Source organism: Rhinoderma darwinii, chromosome 3 (genome assembly GCF_050947455.1).
Source record: "Rhinoderma darwinii isolate aRhiDar2 chromosome 3, aRhiDar2.hap1, whole genome shotgun sequence".
In the NCBI taxonomy this organism is placed as follows: Eukaryota; Metazoa; Chordata; class Amphibia; order Anura; family Rhinodermatidae; genus Rhinoderma; species Rhinoderma darwinii.
In genome coordinates this window covers 70,587,366-70,613,901 of record NC_134689.1, presented here as the reverse complement: position 1 = coordinate 70,613,901, position 26,536 = coordinate 70,587,366, and positions in this window count along the sequence as shown.

Sequence of the window (26,536 nt, the reverse complement as noted above, 5' to 3'; positions counted from 1 at the left end):
AAAACTCCGAAAGAGAAACTGGCAAATCACGTTGCTCCGCAGACTGCCTGCACGGCAACAGATCACTGCTACCGCACGACAATCCACCCAGCGCACTCCTCTCATTCACAGTGCCTGTGCCTGGTAAAAACAGGCCACTCACCAGCTCTCTCCCCAGCTCTGTGTCATTTTCAGAACCACCAGCAGGTGGCAGCAAATGCACACCTAACCTGCTGGTGCCTGAGGCCTGCGTCTCTGCTCTCCTGAGACCGCCCCCTCCAGCTCCCCTCTCAACCACGGCCTGCTGTGAGAGGGAAAAAGCTGTCGGGCCGGGAAGAAGAACCAGCGGTGCACTAATCACGGCCCCGGCTTCTGCGGCTGCTTGCGGCCTTGCACTGCCTGCAGCCCGGATGGGGAGAACTGCAGAAGCTCCCCCAGCCAGGGGAGTGGGTGGCACGACGTCGGGACCGGGTGAAGGGGAGAGCAGGCGACGGCGCCTCCGTCCCGCTCCTGACGAGCGAACGGTGCCGGCCCGCCTCTGGGTGGCTGAAGGTGGACTGGGGCTCAAACGGGGAGGAGGCCGAGAAACCCGGCGCGGCCTACCTCTAACTGCCGACGCCGACGGGACTCCACCGCTGCTGACACCGCCGACCGCCGCAGGTAACACCTCTTGCCTGCGATCCCCTGCCAGGAACACCTCCAGCCAGCTTGTACCCTCCGTGGCAACCCGCTGTGCCACCTGCCTCATCAGCTCATCCGCCATCTGTACTCCGGAAAACGCCCTGGACCGCAGAGGAAGATCTCTCACAGGACCAGACGTCTGACGTTTGCAGCTCCAGCAGGTAAGATAGTGAACTGCCCTTGACCTCAACTATTTATCTGCTCCTAACCCCTCCTCTATCCCCTTGTCCAACCAATCCCTGCTCCTGATTTTTTCCCGCACTTTTTCCCCCCTTCCATCCCCCTATCACATACAGTCCCAGGCACTTTCTCTATTTGATTTAGTGCCTCAATAAATGCACTAGTTGCCTGTGTAACGCTTACAGGGGGTGTTTGTGTTTAGCTTGGCATAGAGGACGATATTATACAGGGCAGACCAGAAGTTGGTGCAGGCTTTGCAGTGCCTGATGTTTCTATCCAGGCCAGGACCTGCGTTATGTGGATATTCTATCATATCCACAGTGTGTATGGTGATGCCGCTGTGTCTGGGTTATAGAGGGTTAATAATCACCTGCTGCATGAAGTCCAGTGCGAATGTTCCTTTGCTGAAACCTGTTACTGGAATGATTCCAGGGGTCATGCATGACTATGTAACTAAGGGCTGATTCAGACGACCGTGGCGTTTTTGCGCACGCAAAACACGCAGCGTTTTGCCTGCGCAAAAGCCACTTACCTGCTCCGTGTGGCAGCATCATATGATGCGCGGCTGCGTGGTTTTCGCGCAGCCGCCATCATTATGACATGCCATTCGGATGTTTGTAAACAGAAAAGCACGTGGTGCTTTTCTGTTTACATTCATCCTTTTGACAGCTGGTGCGCGAAAGAGGCAGTTCGCACGGAGGTGCTTCCGTGCGACCTGCGTGGTTTTCACGCACCCATTGACTTCATGTACGTGAATCCCAGTCATGAGGTGGTGTAAGAATGACAAATTTGTCTAGCAAGTTGGGGAATATATCTAATTCTATGTTTGCTATTTTGGTTAGGCCCCATGCACACGACTGTAAAAAACACTCCGTAATTGCGGACTGCAATACAGTCCGCAATTACAAACCCTCCAGGTTCTAGCGCTCCGAAAATGTGTCAGTGCCGTATAACCGCGCTGGGAATTGTGGAGTATGTCCTACATTTCTAATTTTGCGGGCCATGCTCCCGAAAAAGTGGCCCGCGGGTGTCGGCGGCCGGCCGTGTGCATGAGGCCTAAATTTGTGCACCCTACAGAACTATTTTCAAATCTCCCTTATTTGTCTCCTAATGTACATGATAAACTATATTAATATTTCCAGGGGGGTAGCTAAAGGCTCATGGTGGTCAGAGCTGTAGCACTTGAGTTCAATGATGAGCATGTTAAGTCTGCTCCGCCGGCCCACCAGCTGCTGTTTGACACATTTTTCCCTATTAGGTCGTTCTCCCATGGGTCGAATAAGTTGCGTAAAAATCATGCAGCGTATCCGACCTGGAACCCGCAGTACATTACGTGCGAAAAATCTCACCTTTTTTTCTCTTTTTTCCGAACGTAATTTGCGCTGTGAAAAATAACGCTAATACTTACCCCCTCCGTCTTCTCTGCGCGTAGTCCGGCCTCCTGCGATGATGTTACAGGCTATGTGACAGGCTGCAGCGGTCATATGGGACGAAACGTCATCCCAGGAGGCCGGACTGCAGGAAGGAGAGCATTCTGGGTAACTATGATTTTTTATTTTTTTTTTACATTTTTTTCCTGAGTTGTGATTTTTTTTTTTGCCGCGTAGTTGCTGCGATTATGTCGTAAAGGTCGCAACACTTGGCCTTCTGTTGCGAGGTATCTCCCCGCTCTGCCATTAAACGGGTTGTTCCTACATAAGACATGTATCCCCTATTGATAGGGGATACATGTGTGATCGCTGGCATTGATAGGGAGAACGGGGGACCGAAAGTCCCCTGAAGTTCTCCATCACAAACCTCGGACTTCCAGGGTCTGTGTCGGCAGCTCCGTAGAAATGAATGGAGCGATTGTGCGCATGCGTGACCAGCGCTCCTTTCATTTTTATTGAGCTGCGCAGACGCCGGAAGTCAGAGGTTAGTCATGGAGAACTTGGGGGGACTTTCAGTCCCCCGTTCTCCCTATCGCTGCCAGCGATCACACATGTGGATAGGGGATACATGTCTTTTGTAGGACACTATAGGTCGGATTTTTTTTGGGGGTTGGGGCTGCATGGCGTTACCTACAGGGGGGGCTGTATGGCGTTACCTACAGGGGGGGATGTATGGCGTTACCTACAGGGGGGGGCTGTATGGCGTTATCTACAGGGGGGCTGTATGGCGTTATCCACAGAGGGGGGCTGTAAAAAAAGCACTATCTACAAGGGGGGGTTGTGTGACACCCAGGGGAGGGGGGCCCCAGTCAAAACTTTGCTATGGGGCCCAGCCTTTCCTAGTTACGCCCCTGGGCGGAGCTGCGCGCTCGCGCGCACGCGCTCTCTGTCCAGCTCTTGCTCTGAAACTGTCTGTAGTGATTGCACAGTGTCACAGCGATGTTACACGCCCCCTTGCCAATTACCTCCCCATTGATAGTTCAGGTGGTTATTTTAATATCGGGCGCCAAATATTACAGCACCGATATCTAAATAAAGAAGGAGGCTAGGAACTATTACATGATATTACATGCTGCACTCAGCTACACATGTATGGGGAGGTGAAAGGTTCTCTTTAAAAGAAAGGTGTTATCATTTTTTATTTGATATGTTTTATTTTATGGGCCTAATTTTTCTAATTATTTTAATATGTTCCCGAAGGTAGCTATTTATTCATATGTCTGTGAGGGCAGCCAACTTTATTTTTATTTTTCATACTGCTAATTTTTGTTTTGCAGGTTCCGCTGGACCATTTGGACTACGTCGTAGATTCGTTGGACTACTTCGCTGATGTAAGCTTTTTTTCTTTTTTTTTAAATAAAATGGAAAGTGGATTGTGTGGAAGATTTGTCATTTCAATAAAATAAATTTCTTTATGTCTCTGTTTTTTAATACTTCATTACCGCCTTAGTAATGGCTGCTGTCTGATTGAGAGCGTCCATTACTAAGAAAGGGCTTAGTGTTAGCCAGTAATAAGGCCATCACTAACCCCTATTATTACCCCGGTACCCACCGCCACCAGGAGTATCGGGAAGAGCTGGGTACGATCCAGCACCCGACCATCTGGAGTGAAGGGTACTTGGGTGGCCGCAGGCTGGTACTATCAGGCTAGGAAGGGACAAAAACCATGGCCCTTCCCACCCTGGTGATGCTAGGCTGCTGCTGCTGCTGCTATTTTGTATCTGGCTGGCTATGAAAAATGGAGGGGATCTCACGTAATTTTTTTTCAATTTATTTTTAAAAAATTATGAGGGGTTTCCCCAAATTTTCATAACCAGCCAGATACAATAAAGCAGCTGCAGCCTAGCATCCCCAGGGTGGGAAGGGCAACTTTTTTGGCCCTTCCCAGCCTGATAATACCAGCCTGCGGCCTAAGCGTCGTTTCAGATGGCCAGGTACTGAATCGTACTCAACTCTTCCCGGTATCCCTGGCGGCAGTGGGAACCGGGGTAATAATAGGGGTTAGTGATAGCCTTTTTACTGGCTAATGCTAAGCCCCAGGCTTAGTAATTGAACGCTGTCAATCAGACAGCTGCCATTACTAAGGCCATAATAAAGTACTAAAAAAAAACAGACATAAGAATTTTTTTTTATTGAAATCAAAACTCCCCTATGCAACCCTCTTTCACAATTTTTTTTTTTTTAAGTAGATCATTGAAGTAGTCCAATGAATCTATGACGTAGTCCAAACGGTCCAGCGGAACCCACCAAAAAAAAGTTAGCAGTATAAAATAAAAATAAAATAATAATTTGCCACAATAGAAACCCCTGCTCCGCCGTTTGCTCTTGTAGGCCACAGCCTGGTTTAGGCCTGAGGCCTACAAGAGATCGGGAGCACGCTGATGACGTCAACTGCCCGGCACGATGACGTCACTGCATCATGCCGTCCACGCTGGACCACTGAACTCGGTTAGAAATCATAAGTCAATTAGGTAATAAAAAGGGGGCATAGAAGATGTTAAACCATATTCAGTGTTAATGCTGCGTTGCTGATCTATGACACTAAAGTAATATAGTAAAAAGAGTTCTTTAAATCTTTTCTATACATTAAACAGCATTTTACAAATAAACAACAAATGTTTTCCTATTTAATTTTTTTTTATATATTGCGTGTTTGATGTGTAAAGCCAGTAATGAGAAAACTCTGATAGATTGAGGGTGGGGGGGGCGCCTTTTTATAGTTCGCCTCAGGCAGCAGAGGGGCTAGGTTCACCCCTGCCCCTCACCATCCAGGTACCACATACAGTACAGGAAATATTGTCACAGGGAGGTACAAAACATCTATCAGCTGCAAGACTTACACCCCCCAACCTCACCAAAAGATGCGCAGTTCTGAACCCAGCGACATTACTTCCGCTTGGTCCAGAAGAGGGGAATGAGGAATGGGATGAAAGGCTAGAACAGAAAGAAGAGGCCCATGAGAAAGCATTAGATGGAGCAGAACATGAAGCTGATAGGCAGATAAGATTGGGAATTAGGAATAAAGGTGATAATAAAATACCACATACATTTTTCTTATTTGATGATAGAGATGATATACAGGATTGTTTTGAATTAATGAAACAAGAAGCAAATGCACTTGATAATGTGGTGGAAACACCCAATGCTAATGCAGATCTTGGGCTTTTTGTAGATGGATCCTGATCATATGACAACGGAGAACCCAGGACAGGATATGCCGTCACCACTTTGTATGAAAGATTGTGTCAGCAACCACTCCCACCTGGGATTTCGGCCCAGGACGCGGAGCTGAAGGCACTCACTATAGCGTGTACACGGGCCGAGGGTCATACTGTAAGATTTTATACGGTCTCGAGGCTTTTGGTGTTGCACATGATTATGGCCCAATTTGGAGGAGCAGGGATTTTGTTGGTTTATCAGGTAAACCCGTGAAAAACAGTAAAGCTGTAGCAGCCCTATAAAGTGCCTGAGGCCGCAGATAACCGAAAGGCAGATGAGGCGGCCAAGGTAGCTGCACTGATGCCTCTCCCCACAATAATGCTATATGAGCCTGCTGTAGCAGGCCAGGGGGCGGTTAATATGTCAATGCTCAAATTACTCCAAAAACAGGCTGCAATGGAAGAAAAAGGAAAATGGAAGGAAAAAGGGGCAAAAGAGGACTTAGAGGGGCTATGGTAGACAGAAGGTAAACTGTGCCTACCCCTGGTTCTATACCCTATGGTGACACATGAACCAACACATGCGGCTAAGGATGCAATGGTAAGTTTAGTTTCCAGGTTCTGGGTTGTCCCTGGGTACAACAACACTGCTACCCGATATGCGCAGACATGTTTTCTCTGTGCCGGCCATAACACAGCCGGTAAAAGCCCCCGAGAAGCATACCCCAAGGCCATTGTACCCGTTCCAGCGACTGCAGATTGATTACATACAGCTACACAAGGTTGGTCGGTATGAATATGTCCTTGTCTGTGTTGATATCTTTTCAGGATGGCCTGAAGCATGATCTGTGGTAACAGCGAATGCAAAAACACGGCTAAGAAGCTGCGCAATGAAGTGATATGTATGGTGTTCCAGAAACCATAGAAAGTGATCCAGCTACACATTTCACAGGAGAGGTAGTTAGAGAAGTAATGTCAGCATTACACAGGCGTTCCATAAACCCCATTACCCCAGGGTAGTGGGACGGTAGAAAGAATGAATTTGTAAACTGAAGTTAAGAATTCAAAAGGCAATGTCTGAGACAGGAAAACCAGAATGGTTTCTAATAACGTTACACTCAGTCAGAGTCACTGCAAACAGAGAGATAGGGTTGAGCCCATATGAGATATTGTTTGGATGTCCACCCAAAACAGGGCTATAGTTTCCTCAACAGCTCCAACATTTACACTCAGATCTTACTGCATTTGTGGGAGCATTGAATAAAAATAGAATTGCTTTGTATCATCGTGTTTATGGTTCCCTTCCAGATCCAGATTCCCTTGCAGGGTCTCACTGTGTTAAGCCCGAAGACTGGATAATGGTAAAGAGGCACATCTGGAGAACTCTGAGCACGGATTTAACAAACCGTATCAAGTCCAGCTGACCATTTCCACTTCCATAAAACTTGAAGGGAAAGCTTCCTGGATATATACCAGTCACTGCAAGAAGGTTCTGAACCCCGAGGCTTCATCATTGTAACCTATCTTTTACTCCAATGTATTACAACCTTGAATCCCAAAGGAGAATTGAGAAAACAAGTTTATCAAATATCAGACTGTCGTAAAAAATGACTAACTTGTGTTTGATTGTTGGAACTTGACATTGTACGGTTACCATATGTGGACGAATGTCAGCGTCCCTCTTATAATAGTGGGGCATGTTTTTGACACTTGATGGGTGGTCAACAAGTATTAAGTCTTGTTTGCCAAAGGGATCAAATACTTATTTCTCTGTGCACAATGCAAATAAATATATATAATTTTGACAATGTGATTTTCTTTTCTTTTTTTTTTATATAATCTATCTCTCACTGGTAAAATTAACCTAGCCTAAAAATTCTAGACTGTTCATGTCTTTGACAGTGGGCAAACTTACAAAAACAGCAAGGGATCAAATACTTATTTCCTTCACTGTATATAGTGTGTGGTAATAATGCGTATAAATGGATACTTATGGGAGCAGAAGGAACCTGTACATGAGCTAGACTTCAGTCAGCCACATGGGTATGGGAAGATAATGATTATCCTTACAGTAACATACCAAATCATATGTTGTTCAAGAGGGAAGCTGACCCAAGTAAGGCTAAGTCCCTAGTACATGTTCCCTGGTAAGAAAAGATTGGCCTATCACTCACACTAGTAGGGCTATCTGTAAGAAATGTACATAATATTGAAAAGCTTTCTGACTTATTTGACAATATTACAGAATATGTCTTTGATGCTTTACATATAACTAGCACACTTACCAGTCAGCTTATCTTAGTAACTATCCAGCATGCTATAGTCCTGGACTATCTTATACCATCCCAAGGCGGTATGTGTCAGATAGTAGGCCCTGCCTGCTGCCATTATATAGAACCCTCTGGCCTGTTGCAAGTCAAGTAGGAGCAGGTCAAGTCGAGCAGGATAAGAAGGTAAAGGGAGAGTTCAGGAAAGTTAATAACTCTCAGGATACCTGGAATTCAGATTTGCTTAGTTGGCTAAACCCAGCGGACTGATTTAAGGGAATAGGTGGTTCCGTTGTATGGAATATTACATGTAGCTTTGTAGTTATTTATTATAGGAATACTGATTTATTTGATTGTCCAAAAAAAATTTTTATGCTGATGACGAAGTGTTGTAATGGTTATAAAAACCCAACGCAGAATGAAGTTCTATGCGTAGAAAAATGAGAAACATTGGGACATAAAATAACTTCTACATCCTTTCTTCCAGTAACAGTTCACATGCCTCAATTCATCAAGGATGATGGATGATATGCGCCTACTGTGATGGATGAAACCCTTCTCAAGTCGACATATGTGTCCATCGTGCTGGTGTTAGGAAAGAATCAGATAATTAGGGATAGATTTGTGTGGCCAGGAACACCCCACTCTTAGGTAAATGATTTATAGATGATCTGTGGGAAAGGATCTCAAGGCAAGTTTGATGATCCCACTGTTTATGTGGCTACCCATGTAATCCGTGGTCTACCACAGTTTCAGCTGTAACTCATGATAGGTAGATTCCCCAATCTAATGGCCACTATACTGGGTTAGGAAGGGATAGGAGGATCTGAGTTTGCACCTTCAGAGGATATGGGTTCCCATAGGGATAGAACAGTTGGATACAGTATTTTGTCAAAAAGAGGGGAACTGTCAGAGTAATAAATCTAACACCTGTTAGATTTATATTGTATTAAGATTATTATCAAAATGACTGCATTATATTCAAGGAGATATAAGATATTTTTTAAGATTCTCTTAAAACATGGCATTCCCCATCATTTGAATATATATAGGATAAAGATGACGTCACCTGGCATTCCAAACTGATGACTACTTGAAGGGATTCTAGGAGGAAGACTCTTGTTACCTTATATAGAAGTGAACATATACATTGTATATTTGGCATCATCTGATTGGTTAATGTGTGTTAAGTGAAAGCATGAACCTATAAATAAAGGCTCCGTCCACAGCCATTTTAGATTTCTGTACATCAAACCATTGTATGTGCAATCTCTCCCGATCAGTTATTATTTGTGAATATGAATGAATCCTGGACAAATTCTGTTATGTAGAAAAGGAACTCAGGAGTGATGGGGATTAATCTCACAAGCGCTTACCAGGTGTTTGGAGAGGAGAGCCTACTGTCCACTGTATGCGCACACTTTTGGCTGCCTGGATAGAGTACCGCTGCTATAAGCGGCAAAAAACACAGGGCTGATTGCAAGTGTGGGAACTGAGCTGGGCAGCTTCAGTACATGTCACAGGGTCTCAGCAGCCAATCAGCAGCTGTGCCTATGTGACCTGACCTGTAATGAGGCTGCGTGCCTAGCACGGCAGTCTGTTCCTGTGGCAGTGTTACTCGTGGCTGAGTTTTATTCTGAGACTGAGCCTGGCTCTGTTGGCTAGCTGGCTGACACAAAATAGTGAAAATAACAATTTGCATGCCCACAGCCCTCTCCCAACCTGAAAACTGCATCCAGAATTCAGCTACATCACTATAGTAGTAATAAGTGGTAATTTATTTGTAATTAAATAAGAAAGTAAAATGTGCATATACGATACTGCCTTGCATATTATTGTTATGTGTATTATTTCCCCTTGTGTGTGTACTATCAGTGGGCAATTCTCTATACAGAGCAACGAACCCTGTAGTCTCAAAAACTTAGTTCCAAAATCCAAGTTCAGGCTGGGGCCACATGGGCCATAATCACAACGGGTTAGCCGCTGCAAATTTGCCAGTGACTAACCGGCTGTGATTTACATTAGCACCATAGTGGATAAGATTTTAGTGACCTGCACTGCGCATTTTAAACCCCTGCATGCAAATTATTCTTGAGGGTTTTACCCACTCCTTTGCAATGCAGAGACACGCAGGACATGCTGTCACTGAACCTGTCAGTGACGCTGACCTGACAGATTCAGGTCTCAGTTCAAGATAAAGCTGCACTGTATATAGGATACAAAGCAGCTGTATCTCAAAAAGTAAAAATATTTTTGAATAAAAAGTATTTAGAAAGGGGGGCGTGGCCTGGGCGTGCATGGAGGAAGTCGCACAGTAGCTGAGCTCCTTGTTTGAGAGCCAAAATCGGCTTAAATAAACGCTGCACCTGATCCTATTCAAGTTGACCGGATCTCCTGACTGCTCCGGTCGTTCAGGATTCTGGTTAGTGCTAACTCCGGGACGTTTGGGGTGTGCATCACTTACCTCGTGGCTGTCTTCGTCGTTGCCGGACATCCTCCTGCTTCTCTGCTCCTCTGTGACCCGAGTGGTGCTGCACAGTATACAGCGGCATTACATGAGAACAGACACCTGCAAGATCTGCATCTGAAATAATCCTTACTGATGGAGCGGAGCAGCTGTTTTAAAGGTACATGCATATACCTTGTCTTTCTCTGTGGAGACCTTACTAACTTTCTGCCATATTGTCAAACTGTGTATTCCCCCTTGCCCAAATGGGAGGTACATCTAAAAAAAATACTAAGTCCAACCGGCTAAACTTACTGAGCTTTTCACTCTCTTCGTCTCAGCAATCGGTTGTGATCCGACGCATTTCCCTTCCTTCATCCTCTCCATCTTCCAGGGCTGCATCTGTGGAAAATTACATGCAGGATGATATGGATTCTCAACCTGTTTCTGAAACAACAATTAAGAGACTTCTAAATTCTCTGAGGGATTCGATTCAGTCGGATATAAGATAAGTAATAGGTGACTTACGGTCAGATATTCAAGCTATCACCCCGAGAACCGATCACATGGAACACAAGCTGGAAGAATTTGTAAAGTCACACAGCTCACTCATTGATGCGAACTCAACGTTGGAGGAAGAAGTAATGAAACTTTCTAATAAAGTTTTGGATCTAGAGGATAGATCCCGAAGAAATAATGTCCGCATCAGAGGAATACCAGAGTCGGTCAATCTGGATCTTTTATCTCAATATCTTACGGACCTGATGGCTATTGTTCTGCCGCAAAAATCTGCCTTAGACCTCACAATTTATAGGATTCACCGAATCCCTAAGCCTAAACATATTGCTGCGCATCTCCCTAGACATACGATTGCTCACATCCATTTGTTTCATGTGAAAGATGAATTTCTAAGAGGATTGAAAACTTCCTCCGAATTAAAGATATTGCTTTATATCCAGATCTTTCCGCAGCGACCATGCTAAGACGTAAGGAATTTGCAGTGCTGACGAAAATTCTATGGGATAAAGGCATTTTATACAAGTGGGGTTTTCCAGTAAAGCTCATAATCACTAAAAATGGCAGTCAGCATGAATGCCTCTCCCCAGACTCCGAAAGATCTTCTACACTCTTGGGGTCTCTTTTCATCCCCTCCTAAGAGCTCTTATCGTAGAAATCCTCCCCGGCCGGAATTGGTTTCACCTTTGTGGTCAGACACAGTTAATAGACCCAAACGGAGTCTTCCTGACGAATGACGGTGCTTCCGCTGTAAGAATTATCCTTCAAGGCTTTCTAAATTCTCATCTGGACGCTATTCATCCTTTCTGTAGCTTTAAGCTATCTGAATAGCTGAACTTTTGTCTCTACACTCTTTTCCTTAAAGAGGGAAGTTCCTGATTGGTAACTATGCTGTATAGCATATCGGTATTAGGCTGGGTTCACACGACCATGTGTTCGCAGGGACTCCTAGCATCGTACATAACTATGATGCTAGGAGCCCGGCTCCCTGCACTGTGTTCAGTCCGGGACTTCCGGCCGAAATACGTCCGTCCATTACGGACGTTAATGTGGTCGTGTGAACCCAGCCTTAGTTGATTTTTCTTGTATTTGTTAATACAAATACAAGAAAAAAACAACTAATACCGAATAAACAACTAATACCGATAATACCGATATGCTGGTTATATTTTGCTGTGCTACAATCTTAATTATTTTTTCCTTATGTCATAATGGATCCCAAACTACTTTATGTTAATGCCCATGGCTTGAACTCTCCTTTCAAGAGATCTCTGCTTTGGAAAGAAGCTTTCAAGTCTACTTGTGATATTTTATTTGTTCTGGAGTCGCATTTATCTACCAGAGATTGTAATCTATTTAACCCCTTCCCGACATTTGTCGAAAGTATACGTCATGGAAAGCCTGTGCTTCCCGCAAAATGTCGTATACTTACGACAAATGTTTGGCACCGGCTCAGAAGCTGAGTCGGTGCCATAATCGCCGGATCTCAGCTGTATCTGACAGCTGACATCCGGCTGTAATGGCGGGGACCGAAATTAACCCCTTAAGTGCAGCGCTCAAACGCGATCACTGCACTTAAGTTGTCTGCAGCTCATCGGAACCCCAGCAATGAAATTGCCGGGGTTCCGGTGGCTGCAATGGCAATCAGAGGCCTAATACTGGCCTCCCGGTCTGCCTAGCACCGAAGCCTGTCAAGATCCGCCCGGCGGCGGAGCCTGATCGGCTTCCGTAGCCGCCGGCAAGATGGCGCCGGGTGAGGTGCTAATCCGGCATCATCAGCGGTGGAAGTCAGCTGTATGTTACAGCTGACATCCACCTGTAACGGCAGGAACCGGAGCTAGCTCCGATCCCTGCCATTAACCCCTTCGATGCAGCAATCGAAAGCGATTGCTGCATCGTAGCGGTTACTAGCAGATCGCCAGCCCTGACAGGCAATCAGGACTGGCGACTGCTGCTATTGCAACAGGAGACACAATGGTCTCCTGCTCTGCCATTACGGAAGCCGATTTAGGCCCCGCCGGGAGGCAAAGCCTAATCGGCTTGCTATCAGTGAATGACTGACAGATCTAATACATTGCATTACGTAGGTAGTGCAATGTATTAGAAAAAAAAAAATCTGACCGTTGGACCTTCAAGTCCCCTAGTGGGATTTAAGAAAAAGTGTAAAAAAAAGTATAAAAAGTGTAAAAAAAAGTGCAAAAAATAAAAGTTTGAAAACAATAAAAGTTTCAAGTAATAAAATAAAACACAATCCCCCTTTTACTCTCATCAAGTTCTTTATTATTGAAAAATAATAGTAAACCATACGTATTTGGTATCGCTGCGACCGTAACGACCTGAGGTATCAAAATATTATATTATTTATTGCACACAGTTAACAGCGTAAAAAAAAAACGTAAAAAACATTACCAGAGTTTCTGGTTTTTGGTCACTTTGTCCTATAAAAACCTATAAAAACTATAGCTTGTCTCGCAAAAAACAAGCCCTCATACAGCTCCGTCGACAAAAAAATAAAAAGTTATGGTTCTCACAACTTGGCGAAAGAAAAAAGACATTCTTTTTACAAAAGTAATTTTATTGTGCAAAAAGTTGTAAAACATAAAAAAGTGCTATAAATGAGGTATCGCCGGAATCGTACTGACACGCAGAATAAAGTTAACGTAATTTATAACTCATGGTGAACGCTGTATAAAAAAAACTAAAAAAGCTGTGCCAGAATTGCGTTTTTTTGTTTACCTGGCCTCCCAAAAAATAGGATAAAAGGTGATCATAAAGTCGCATGTACCCCAAAATGGTACCAATAATAACTACAGCTCGTCCCACAACAAACCAGCCCTCATACCACTACGTCTATGAAAAATAAAATTAGTTATGGCTCCAATACGTCAGGAAATAAAAAAATATTCAGTTGTGCAGCCCGAGGGGAACATTTCTTCTGTTTCAAGAGGCGATTTATCAAGGACCTAAAATTAGGGAACCAGGAAGGGGAGGGCCCAAACATATCCGCTGGAAGCGAGGGTGCCCGTATTATACCAGGACAACACTTCACAGCAAAATTCCCCAAACTGCAAAGTTGCGGAGTGTGGACCAAAAGGGGCATAAGAAAGGACGCTACATATCAGTGCGACACCGGCCTGTGCAGAAAGGATTGCTTCACAGCGTAACACACATCTATGGATCATTTTATTGTTTTTTTACCCCATTATTATACCACCTGACTATGCCCCTTATATACTCCGCCCGGCTTACATGTACCCCCACATTATAAATGGAAACATCAGCAATACTCAAATAAATCTACTACCAAGCAAAATCCGCTCTCCAAAAGGCAAATGGCGCTCCCTCCGCTCTGAACCCTACAGCGTTCCCTAACAGCAGTTTCCTTCCACATATATGGCATCGTCATACCCGGGAGAACCCTTTTAACAATTTTTGGGGTGTGTGTCTCCAGTGTCATAAGCTGGGCATGACATATTTGCCACTAAATGGCATATCTAGGGAAAAATATTAATTTTTAATTTGCACTATCCGCAGTACAATCATTTATGGAAAAGACCTGTGGGGTGAAAATGCTCACTACACCCCTTAATAAATTCCTTGAGGGTGTAGTTTCCAAATGGGGTCACTTCTTAGGGGTTTCTTTTTATTATTTCACATCTGAGCCTCTGCAATTGTGAACCAATACTTTGCAAATCGCCAAATTAGGCCTCAATTTTACATGGTACGCTTTCACTCCTGAGCCTGATTGAATGTCCAGGCAAAAGATTAGTGCCCCATGTAGAGTGTTTCAGCGTTTTCAGGTAAGTAGCTACATCGACTTACCTGCTAACGCCGATGCTGCTGCAGAATCAACTGAAGCCTCTGGTGCCGATGTGGCCGACACGATGCAGGACCTGTGAGTGACGTCACAGATCTGCACTGCCAGAAGCTGGGCGTTCTGAAGAGAAGTGGATGATACTTCTCTTCAGAGCGCCCAGCTAGTAAAAGTATTAAAAACGCCCCGATGTACGCACATAATACACGCCCACTTGGACTTTTACTTTTAAACACACCCACTTGGACTTTTGCAAGCCTCATTTGCATAACTACAAAAATGGTCATAACTTGGCCAAAAATGCTCGTTTTTTAAAAATAAAAACGTTACTGTAATCTACATTGCAGCGCCTATCTGCTGCAATAGCAGATAGGGGTTGCAAAATCTGGTGACAGAGCGTCTTTAATGGCCCTACGGCCTCTTCTCCTGAACTCCTTTGGTGTGCGCACAAAGCTTTTGTTAGAGTTTTGTTCATTCAAGCAGCCGCTAGAGCGAAAAGGGATAGGAACAAAGAGTTTGATTTTCTTATTGGTAGTGTACAATCCTTGGAGTCTCAAATAAAAATAAATCCTTCATCTTCTCTGAGAAAAGAATTATGGAATTTTCGGGATAAATTGTATAAACATCAGCTCTTCTTATATGAGAAAACTTTAAAAAAACTAAAATGGAACTTATACGTCCAGGGGGCTAGACCAAGTAAAATACTGGCTAAAAGCGTAAAACAACATATAGCAAAGTCCAAAATGTCCTGGTTACAAACTTCGGAGGGCTCAAGGGTGTATGATCCTCAGGAGATCACTGATACATTTGCGACCTATTATATCTCCCTATATAATCTTAACCCCTTTAGGACACAGCCTGTTTTGGCCTTGTGGACACAGATGCTTTTTCAAATCTGACATGTATCACTTTATGTGGTAATAACTTGGGAATACTTTTACCTATCCAAGCGATTCTGAGATTGTTTTCTCGTGACATATTGTACTTTAAGTTAGTGAAAAGATTTGGTTGATAAATTCAATATTTATTTGTGAAAAACACCAAATGTAAAGAAAATTTGAAAAAATTAGCATTTTTCGAAATTTAAATGTATCTGCTTGTAAGACAGATAGTAATACCTCACAAAATAGTTACTAGTTAACATTTCCCATATGTCTACTTTATGTTTGCATCATTTTTTGAACGTCCTTTTATTTTTCGAGGACGTTACAAGGCTTAGAACTTTAGCAGCAATTTCTCACATTTTCACGAAAATTTCAAAAGCCTATTTTTTTAGTGACCAGTTTAGATCCGAAGTGGCTTTGAGGGCCTTATATATTAGAAAGTGCCAATAAAATGCCCCATTTTGAAAACTGCACCCCTCAAAGTATTCAAAACAGCATTCATAAAGTTTATTAACCCTTTAGGCGTTTCATAGGAATTAAAGCAAAGTAAAAGGTGAAATTTACAATTTTTTATTTTTTTTCCGAAAATCATTTGTAATACATTTTTTAATGTAACACAGAAGGTTTTACCCAAGAAATGAAACTCAATATTTATTGCCCAGATTCTGCAGTTTTTAGAAATATCCTACATGTGGCCCTACAGCGCTAATGGACTGAGGCACCAGCCTCAGAAGCAAAGGAGCACCTACTGGATTTCAGGGCCTCCTTTTTTTTTAGAATATATTTTAGGCACCATGTCAGGTTTGAAGAGGTCTTGTGGTGCCAAACCAGTGGAAACCCTCAAAAACTGACCCCATTCTAGAAACTACACCCCTCAAGGAATTTTTCTAGCGATATAGTTATCATTTGGTCCCCAGAGTTTTTTTGCAGAATTTAGTGGAATTAGTATGTGAAGATGAAAATCGACTTTTTTTGCTGAAAAAACATAGAATTTTTTCCTTTTTACAAGGAATAAAGAAGAAAAAACACTCCAACATTTATAAAGCAATTTCTCCCGATTACGGCAGTACCCCATATATGGTAATAAACTGCTGTTTGGACTCACAGCGGGGCTCAGAAGCAAAAGAGCGCCTTTTGGATTTTGGAGCGCAGATTTTGCTGGAATAGTTTTTGGGTGTCATGTCACATTTGCAAAGCCCCTGAGAGACCAAAACAGTGAAATTACCACAAAAGTGACCCCATTTGAGAAACGACACCACTTAAGGAATCTATCTAGGGGTATAGTGAGCATTTAGACCCCACAGGTCTTTTTCAGAATTTATTAGAATTAGGCCGTGAAAATGAATATCAACATTATTCCCACTAAGGCCTCATGCACACGAACGTAAAAACGCCCGTAATTACGAGCCGTAATTACGGCCCGTAATTACGGGCCCATAGACTTCTATTGGCCACGGGTACCTTCCAGTATGCTTACGGGAAGGTGCCCGTGACGTTGAAAAATATAGAACATGTCCTATTTCAGGCCGTAATAACGGCACGGGCAGGCCCATAGAAGTCTGTGTGTGCACCCGTAATTATGGGAGCGTTGCTAGGCGACGTCGGGATAGTCACTGTCCAGGGTGCTGAAAGAGCAGTAACTCTCAGCACCCGGGACAGTGACTACTGCTGGAGTTAATAGTATTAAAAGTTAACTTACCCAGAACTCTTCTTCTTCCTCCAGTCCGGCCTCCCGGGGTGACGTTTCATCCCATGTGACCGCTGCAGCCAATCACAGGCCAATCACTGGCGGCAGAGGTCACAAGGACTGCAGCGTCATTCTGGGAGGTCCGACTAGATGTCAAGAGAGGGACGCGTCACCAAGACAACGGCCGGGTAAGTATGAATTTCTTTTAATTTTACTGCGGAAAGGGCTGCCCCTTCTCTTTATCCTGCACTGATAGAGAGAAGGGCTGCCGATTAGTGCAGTGCAATTTTGCAGCGAAAGCGTGCCCGTAAATACGGGTGGAATACTGGTGACACCGGACCCGTATTTACGGGCACGGGTCAGTAAATACTGGTGCAATTCGGGTCGAGTATTTACGCCAGTATTTACGGGAGGACAAAAATACGTTTGTGTGCATGAGGCCTAAAATGTTGAATTTTTTAATTTTCACAAAGAATAAAGGAGGAAAAAGCAACCCAACATTTGTAAAGAAATTTCTTCCGAGTACGGCTATACCCCACATGTGGTCATAAATGTTTTTTATTAGAAATTAATTAACCCTTTCTGGACTGATCCATTTTTTGCTTTTTTTTTTTTAGTTTTTTACTCCCTGCCTTCCAACAGCCATAACGTTTTTATTTTTCCGTCTATAAAGTGGTGTGAGGACTCATTTCCTGCTGGACCTACTGTGGTTTTTATTAGTACCATTTTTTGTTACGTACAACTTTTTGAGCACTTTTTATTAATTTTATTTTAGAGCTAAGGTGACCAAAAAAAGCAATTTTGGCGTTTTAAATTCTTTATTATTTACGACGTTCACCATGTGAGTTAAATAATGGTATATTGTAATAGTTCGGACTTTTACGGATGCAGCGATACAAATTGTGTCTATTTTTTTATTGTTTACATTGCTTTAGTGAAAAAATTGGGAAAAAGGTTTTCTTTTGGAATTTAAACATTTATTTAATTTTTTTCATGAATAACTTTATTAACTTTTTTTTTTTTGTACAGCTTTTTTTAGTCCCCAGTAGTCCCCAGTATATTGTCATTTTTACAAGCTCCTGTAAGAGCGCGATCGCTGTTCCTGTCCGTTAGACCCGGGTGTCAGCTGTATTACACAGCTGACGCCAGCAACGTATGGCACGGGCTCAGTGCATGAGCCCGCTCCATACATCTCCCACGCACACCACGACATGCTATTAAGTCGTGGTGCACAAAGGGGTTAATGCGCAAAAGGTGGTGCGGAGAGAAAATTAAAATTTTCCACTGATATGCCATTTTAGTGCACAACATGTTGTGCCCAGTTTGTGCCACTGAAGACAAATACCTTATAAAATATTATTTGGGTTCTCCCGGGTATGGCGATGGCAGATCTGTGGACATAAACTGCTGTTTGGGCATGCTGTAGGGCTCAGAAGGGAGGGAGCGCCATTTGGCTTTGGGAGCGCAGATTTTGCCTGGTAGTTGTTCTGTTTGGCGTTTTGCTGGTATTTGAGTTTATAATGTGGGGCAAATGTAAGCTGTGTGGGGTACATCAGGGTATAATAAGAGGGTATAATAATGGGGTAAATAAATAATAATACGCAGATAAGTGTCGCACTGATAAATGGTGCCCAATCCTATCCGCTTTTGGACACTCTGCACATTTTGCATCGCTATATTCTGAGAGCCAGAACTTTTTTATTTTTTCTCGATAGGTCGATATGATTACGGCGATACCATATGTATATTGTTTCCTTTTTACGTTTTGCAGCGTTTTCGCGATAAAAATCACTTTTTTATAAAATTATTTATTTTTTGTGTCACCATATTCTGAGAGCCATAACTTTTTTATTTTTCAGTCAAAAAAAGCTGTGTAAGGCCTCATGCACACGACCGTGCTCGTAATTACGACTCGTAATTACGAGCAAGGGCGGGCACGGCCGGCCACGGGCAGCCGACCGCTTTTGCGAGCCGTGCTCCCATTATAAAGTATAGGAGCACGGCCCGTAAAATGAAAAAATAGAACATGTTCTATTTTTTTAACGGCATGGGCACCTTCCCGTGAGAAAACGGGAAGGTACCCGTGACTAACAGAAGTCTATGGGCCCGTTATTGCGGGTCGTAATTACGACCCGCAATAACGGGTGTTTTTACGGTCGTGTGCATGAGGCCTCAGTGCTTGTTTTTTGCAGGACAGGTTGTAGCTTTTATTGGTACTATTTTGGTGTACATGCGAATTTTTGATCACTTTATATTGTATATTTTGGGAGTGGTGGTGAGCAAAAAATAGTGATTCTGGCAGTGTTTTTAACTTTTTTTTTTGCAGTGTTCATCATGCGGGAAAAATAACATTATAGTTTTATAGTTGGGGTCGTTACGAACGGGGTGATACCAAATATGTGTACTTTTTTAACGTGTTCATTTTTTTCCTATAATAAAAGACTTATTATAGGAAAAAAAAAGCAGTTCTTGTTTATTTAACTTTTAATTTTTATTTTTAAACTTTTATAAAAAGTTTTTAGTATTTTTTTTTTACTTTTTTTACTTGTCCCACTAGGGGACATTTAGACTTGCAGCTCTGATCGCTGCTAGAACACATTACACTACCTACGTAGTGACAGTAACTCTGACAGGAAGCCTAGGAGGACAAGCCTCTGGCTGGTCCTCATAGTCTTCTGTACATGGCAGCCAGGAAGCCATTGTCTGGCATCTGGTTGCCATGGGTACCACTGCCAGCCCCCGTGATTTCATGTGGCCGCTGCTGATCTCCGCTAAACTCCTTAAATGCGGTGATCAGAATCGACCGCCGCATCTAAGGGGTTTACTGCCGAAATCAGCGGATCGGCAACAGGGAATGCAGGGCAGACACCCTGCACAGTTAACCGCCGCTGCTGTGTTGCGCCGCGCGACGCTTAACTGTCAAAGTACAAACGTAACTGCACGTCAAGATGCGTGAACTTACTGCTCACCTTGACGTGCAGTAACGTCAAGGTGCGGGAAGGGGTTAAGCTTTCTGCAACTGCTGACTTTTCATGTTTTTGGCAACTAGCTCTTCTACTAAATAACTGGCTTCTTGGGCCTTCTCAATGATTGTTACTGTATTCTCAAAACTTTTACGCTGTTTTGTCTGTGAAGCCAAAAGTCGCTGAAAAAAGCTATAGATTTTCCAGACAAATGGCCATGATTTGTTCGGAAGTGTCGTTTAAGTTTGGATTGGACCATTCCTGCATTTTCTTGCCACAAACCACACACATTGGCACATTGGAATGGGACAGCTTTCTTCACCAGTGAGGTAAATCCCATTTCTAAATAACTCTCATTATACAGGTGGTTTTTTTTATCATTCACTTTCTTTCCTGTACTTGGTCCTGCTTTATTATCACTATCCTCTTCTTCAGTAATTTGATTTCTCCTCAAGTATCTCAACATGGTAGAAGAGCTAAATTTATCTTACCTAAAAAAAGAAAAGAGCCACAACGTAGTCTGTGACCTCCCACAAGATCAACACATTTACTGTCTGAAAAACACTCTGCTGCTGTGGACCTTTCTCTTTTCACTATAAGACCACTTCTCTTGTGGCTCTATACTTCGTATCTAAACCTGATTTTTGGTCAAATAAATCCTCTTATGAGCCCAGTGGAGTACCTTGGAAGCTGAGGTGTGAAAATGCACAGGGGAAACTGTAAGAATAAGAAAAGAGGGAATTCAGGTGTCATCAAACATGAAGGTTATTTCACGTGCTCCATTTTGATGCAGTCTTTGAAGCAAAAGCCAGGAGTAGATTGTAAAAGGGGGGGGGGGGGGCAATTATATAGGAAAAAAACAACTTTTGATATTTTTATGTTTCTAAATCCTCTCCTAGTTTTGGCTTCAAAATGGAGCATGTAAAAGCACCATGAAAAAATTATATAGTGAAGAACATGTGGAGATAAATCCTGCTGCTGAGGTGTCAGATGAACAGATGTTTGTGGTGGGTGAAAGAAATGTATGGCAGATGTACCGAGGTTGACGAGCAAGCTTGGTCTGAAAAATAAGATACACTTTATACTTTACTACACCTTTACATTACAGCACACCCTCAAACAAAACACTTTCAGCAAAGAGGAAATGACCATCAGCCCCCCTCACACTAAAGTGACCATCAGCCCCTAACACAGTAAAATGACCTTCAGCCCCCTCACAGTAAAATGACCATCAGCCCCCTCACAGTAAAATAACCATCAGTCCCCCTCACAGTAAAATGACAATCAACCCCCCTCACAGTAAAATACCCATTTGCCCCCCCCAGTAAAGTGACCATCAGCCCCCAATAAAGTGACCATCAGCCCCCTCGAGTAAAGTGACCATCAGCCCTCCCAGTAAAGTGAACATAAGACCTCCCCAGTAAAGTGACCATCAGCTTCCCCCAGTAAAGTTACTCTCAGCCTCAGCTCCCCCCCCCAGTAAAGTGACCATCAGCCCCTCTAGTAAAGTGACCATCGGCCCCCTCCAGTTAAGTGATCATCGGGCACAGTCCCCCCCAGTAAAGTGACATTCAGCCCCGTCCAGTAAAGTGACCAGCAGCCTCAGCCCCCCCCCCCAGTAAAGTAACCATCAGCCCCTCAAGTAAAGTGGTCATCGGCCCCCTCCAGTAAAGTGACCATCAGCCTCAGCCCCCCCCCCAGTAAAGTGACCATCAGCCTCTCTACTAAAGTGACCATCACAGACAGAAGTTAATTCCTTCTCCAGCAGTAAGCATACTATAACGCCTTACGATCACATCATAGAGATGTGATTTTAACGGCACAAAAGTGTGCTTACTCCTAGGGAAGTAATATTTATTTACCCTGCTCAGGTCCACAGCGTTAATCGCTCCTCTCCCTCCGTTAGGCTCTTCTGGTGGGAAGTGGTGGGCGTTACTTTTAGCAGACGTGCGTGCATCACGTCTGCTACATGCATAATTGAAGTAAGCTTTGGGGGCAGAGCTGTATCACACATGCGTGCGTTACGACCGCTACAAGCAAAAGTTGTGTTTCTTTTGCAGTGGATGAGCGGAGTGTCGTGGCCCCCTGGACTGTTCACAGGACACAGGGTGTCTCGGCACCCCGTTTGGGAACCACTGCTGTATGGTGAAGGCTAATTGTGCACAGGGTTCACAGTTGGCTGTGAATTTGGCTCTACCTAGTGAATCAAACAGCAGTAATCAGTTGGTTGCATATAGAGAATCTCCCCTGTGAGAATGAAAACGCAGGTGACATAAATTATAACCAAATGTATAGAGGAAGGGATAATATATAAAATATAACTTTTGATTTTTAACCATATAAAATGGAATAACAATAATAGTATCAATTGTGCTATTATCAAGTATAGCAAATACACACCTTAGTATTCAGCTTGCCAAATACTCAATTTCCGTTCCATAGTGTGTACAGCAGGATTGCTCAGGATCATAGGAGTTACACAATGGTATTCTGCCTGTCTCTATAGCTTAATGTATTCCAGCTGTTGACAACATATCGGACACCCGTTCTAAAAAGAACGACCCCGTTGTCTCTGGAACCTGTCCCTGTAATATAGTTAGTAAATTCTGACTACAGCTCCTGCTCCTACGCGTTTTACCAGGTTTACTGGCTCGTCAGGGAGATAGTGAGCTTGATGGCATGACAGATATTGTGTCAATGGCAGCGAGTGTTTGATAACACGCTCTTTTTGTGTATGTATTGACTCCGCCTCTTCCGGGGGCTTGATCATCAGACGTCCAATCTGATGGGAGCGCTACTTCGTCTTCACCCTCCCATTACTCTCCTAACTACATCCACAGTGGGCTGGATTAACGATATTTTATAGGGGAATGATTCAGTCATACCCCTATATGGCTTATCAGCTTTCCTAGATCATGATTGCTTTTATAACAAAAGGAGTCTCAGGGAATAAAGAGGAAATCACAGTATGAGAGTTTAGATAGGAGAAAGATGATATATAGCTGGACAGTTTAACCTCCCGTGTGCCAAAATAGGCATACTGCATATTCTGACGTTAAAATAACGCCACTATTAATACTACATACGGTATATAGATCCTATATTCTATTTATACCTCCAGCTTTTATCCACTGCCTAAAACCCTATATATATTTCTAACTTATTACATATATCAGAGTCTATCCTATAGATGTACAGCAAATATTTTAAAGACTAGATTATATTATCCAATCTCAGAGAAAACAGGCATAGTTTCAAATGATAAATGGGGTATTACCACACTCAGGACAAATTGGACAACAAAATGGGATATTTTATTCTTTGGGAAAATAAGAAATTTTGAGCCAAAACTGTATATTATTGGAAAAACTCACATTTTGTTTTATTCACAGCCCAATTCAAATAAGTTCTGTGAAAGAACTGTAGGGTCTAAAAGGTCACAACACCCGTAAATGAATTCCTTGAGGGGTGTAATTTCCAAAATGGGGTCACTTCTTTGGAGTTTCAACTGTACTGGTATCTCTGGGGTTTTGCAAATGTGACATCGCACCCGAAAACCAATCCAGCAAAATCGGAACTCCAAAGAACGCATAGCACTCCTTCCCTTCTGAGCCCTCCCATGGGCCCAAACGGCAATTTATCACCACAAATTGGGTATTGCCGCACTCAGGACAAATTGTGCAACAAAATGGGGTATTTTATTCCTTGTGAAAATTAGAAATTTTGAGCCACAACTATATATTATTGGAAAAAATTCAATTTTTTTAAAATTCCCAGCCCAATTCAAATAAGCTCTTTGAAAAATCTGTCGGGTCAAAATGGCTTCAACACCCATAAATGAATTCCTTGAGGGGTGTAGTTTCCAAAACGAGGTCACTTTTGGGGGATTTCTACAATTTTGACACCACAAGACCTCTTCAAACCTAGCATGGTGCCTAAAATATATTCTAATATAAAAGAGGCCCGAAAATGCACTAGGTGCTTCTTTGCTTCTGGGGAATGTGTTTTAGTCCACTCGTACACTAGAGCCACATGTGGGACATTTCTAAAAACTGCAGAATCTGGACAATACATATTTAGTAGTGTTTCTCTAGTAAAACCTTCTGTGTTACAGGAAAAAAAAAACGGATAAAAATAAAGTAAAGTCCTAGAAAAATAAAATAATGTTCAAAAAATTATGCCAATCTAAAGTAGACATATGGGAAATGTTAATTAGTAACTATTTTGTGTGGTATAACCATCTGCCTTACAAGCAGATACATTTACCTTAAAAGAATTTCCTCTAAAGTTTGCTATTTTTCACAAATAAACACTCAATGTATCTACCAAATTTTACCACGAACATAAAGCCTAATGTCTCACGAGAAAACAGTCTCAGAATTGCTTGGATAGGTAAAAGCATTCCGAAGTTATTACCATATAAAGTAAAATATGTCCGATTTGAAAAATGGGCTCTAAGCCGTTTGGGCGCATGGGAGGGCTCAGAAGGGAAGGAGTGCTATGTATTTCCTCGGAGTCCAGTTTTTGCTGGATTGGTTTTCGGGTGCCATGTCGCATTTGCAGAGCCCCATAGGTACCAGTACAGTTGGAACCCCCGAGCAGTGACCCCATTTTAAAAACTATACCCCTTAAGACATTCATCTAGAGGTGTAGTGCGCATTTTGACCCCACAGATATTGTGTAAAAGGTAATGCGCAGCAGCTGGTGCAGAGTGAGATTTGCCATTTTCTATACATATATGCCATTTTAGTGTCCGATATATTGAGCCCAGCATGTGCCACCGGAGATATACATCCCATAAACTGTAATGTGGGTTCTCCCGGGTACGGCAATACCCTAAATGTGGATGTTATCTGCTGCCTGGGCACACGGCAGGGCTCAGAAGGGAAAGATGAGGGAGATAAGCTGTGCTGAGTGTATCAGGGTAACTAAGACTGAGGTAAATTATAAATAAAGGGATGTATGATACATTTTAAAATACTCTTTCATACAGAGCCCTGGTTTTTCAGGACACGTGTCACAATGATATATTGTGTCCTTCCTCATCCCCCTCTTTGAGCAGACTCTGCACCTCTTTTGACTTTTTCCTTTCTTGCCAGTTTGGGGAATTTCTCCTGGTACTATGCGTGTGGCCTTGCTTTCAGAGGTACTGGGTGCCCCCCTTCCTGGTCCCTAAAGATTAGGTTCTTGATAACCACCTCTTGAAATTCCAGGAAAGTTCACCTCTGGCCTGCACATCGATGCAGCACGTACGCATTGCATGATCTATATGATGTGCACGGCCAGTTTCTTATACCACACCCTCGATTTCCGCATGGCGCTGTAGGGCTTCTGGACTTGATCTGACAAGTCCACCCCTCCCATGTACCTTTTGTAGTCCAGGATGCAGTCTGATTTGGGGATCTCTGTACTGGTACCTCGTACAGGTACATGGGTACTGGTGTGGCCATGTATTGTTGTCCATACAAGGACATCTCTCTTGTCCTTGTACCTGACACACAAGATGTGTTTGCCCAAGCAGAGTCTTAGGGAGGCCTCTCAGATATTTTTAAGCAGTGCCGCTTGCCACAGTACTCTGGAAGTGAGGCACTTGAAGAATGGGACGCTGGTATAAAAATTATCCAGGTAGAGGTGGTAACCCTGGTCCATCAGTGGGTGCACCAAATCCCACACAATTTTTGCGTTAACTCTCAGTAAGGGGGGGGGGGCATTCTGGGGGCTGAATACTTTTGTCCTTCCCTTCATAAATCCTAAATTTGTAAGTGTACCCTGATGCACTCTTGCACAGCTTATACATTTTCACGCCATACCTTGACCTCTTAGGGTATGTGCACACGCTAGCTGACTTTTACGTCTGAAAAGACAGACTGTTTTCAGGAGAAAACAGCTGTGTCATTTCAGACGTAAAAGCTCCTCCTCGCATTATGCGAGGCGTCTTTGACGCCCGTAATCTTGAGCTGCTCTTCATTGACTTCAATGAATAACGGCTCAAATTACGTTGCAAAGAAGTGTCCTGAACTTCTTTGCCGAGGCAGTCATTTTACGTGTCGTCGTTTGACAGCTGTTAAACTACGACGCGTAAATGACAGGTCGTCGGCACAGTACGTCGGCAAACCCATTCAAATGAATGGGCAGATGTTTGCCGACGTATTGTAGCCCTATTTTCAGGCGTAAATCAAGGTATAATACGCCTCGTTTATGTCTGAAAATAGGTCGTGTGAACCCAGCCTTACTAGGCAGGTACTGGCGGAATTGAAGCCTCCCTTTAAAATGTACCAGGGACTCATCAACAGAAATATACTTCTCGGGGGTGTATGCTTGGACAAACTGGGCACTAAAATGGTCTAATAGGGGTCTCAGTTTATACAAACTGTCAAAACTGGGGTCATCTCGGGGTGGGCACTGCTCATTATCAACATAATGTAAGAAACGAACTAGTGCCTCATAACGCAACCTGGACAAGACCATGCGGTACATCGGGGTGTGGTATAAGATGTCTGTACTCCAGTAGGTCCAGTGTCAAAGGCATCA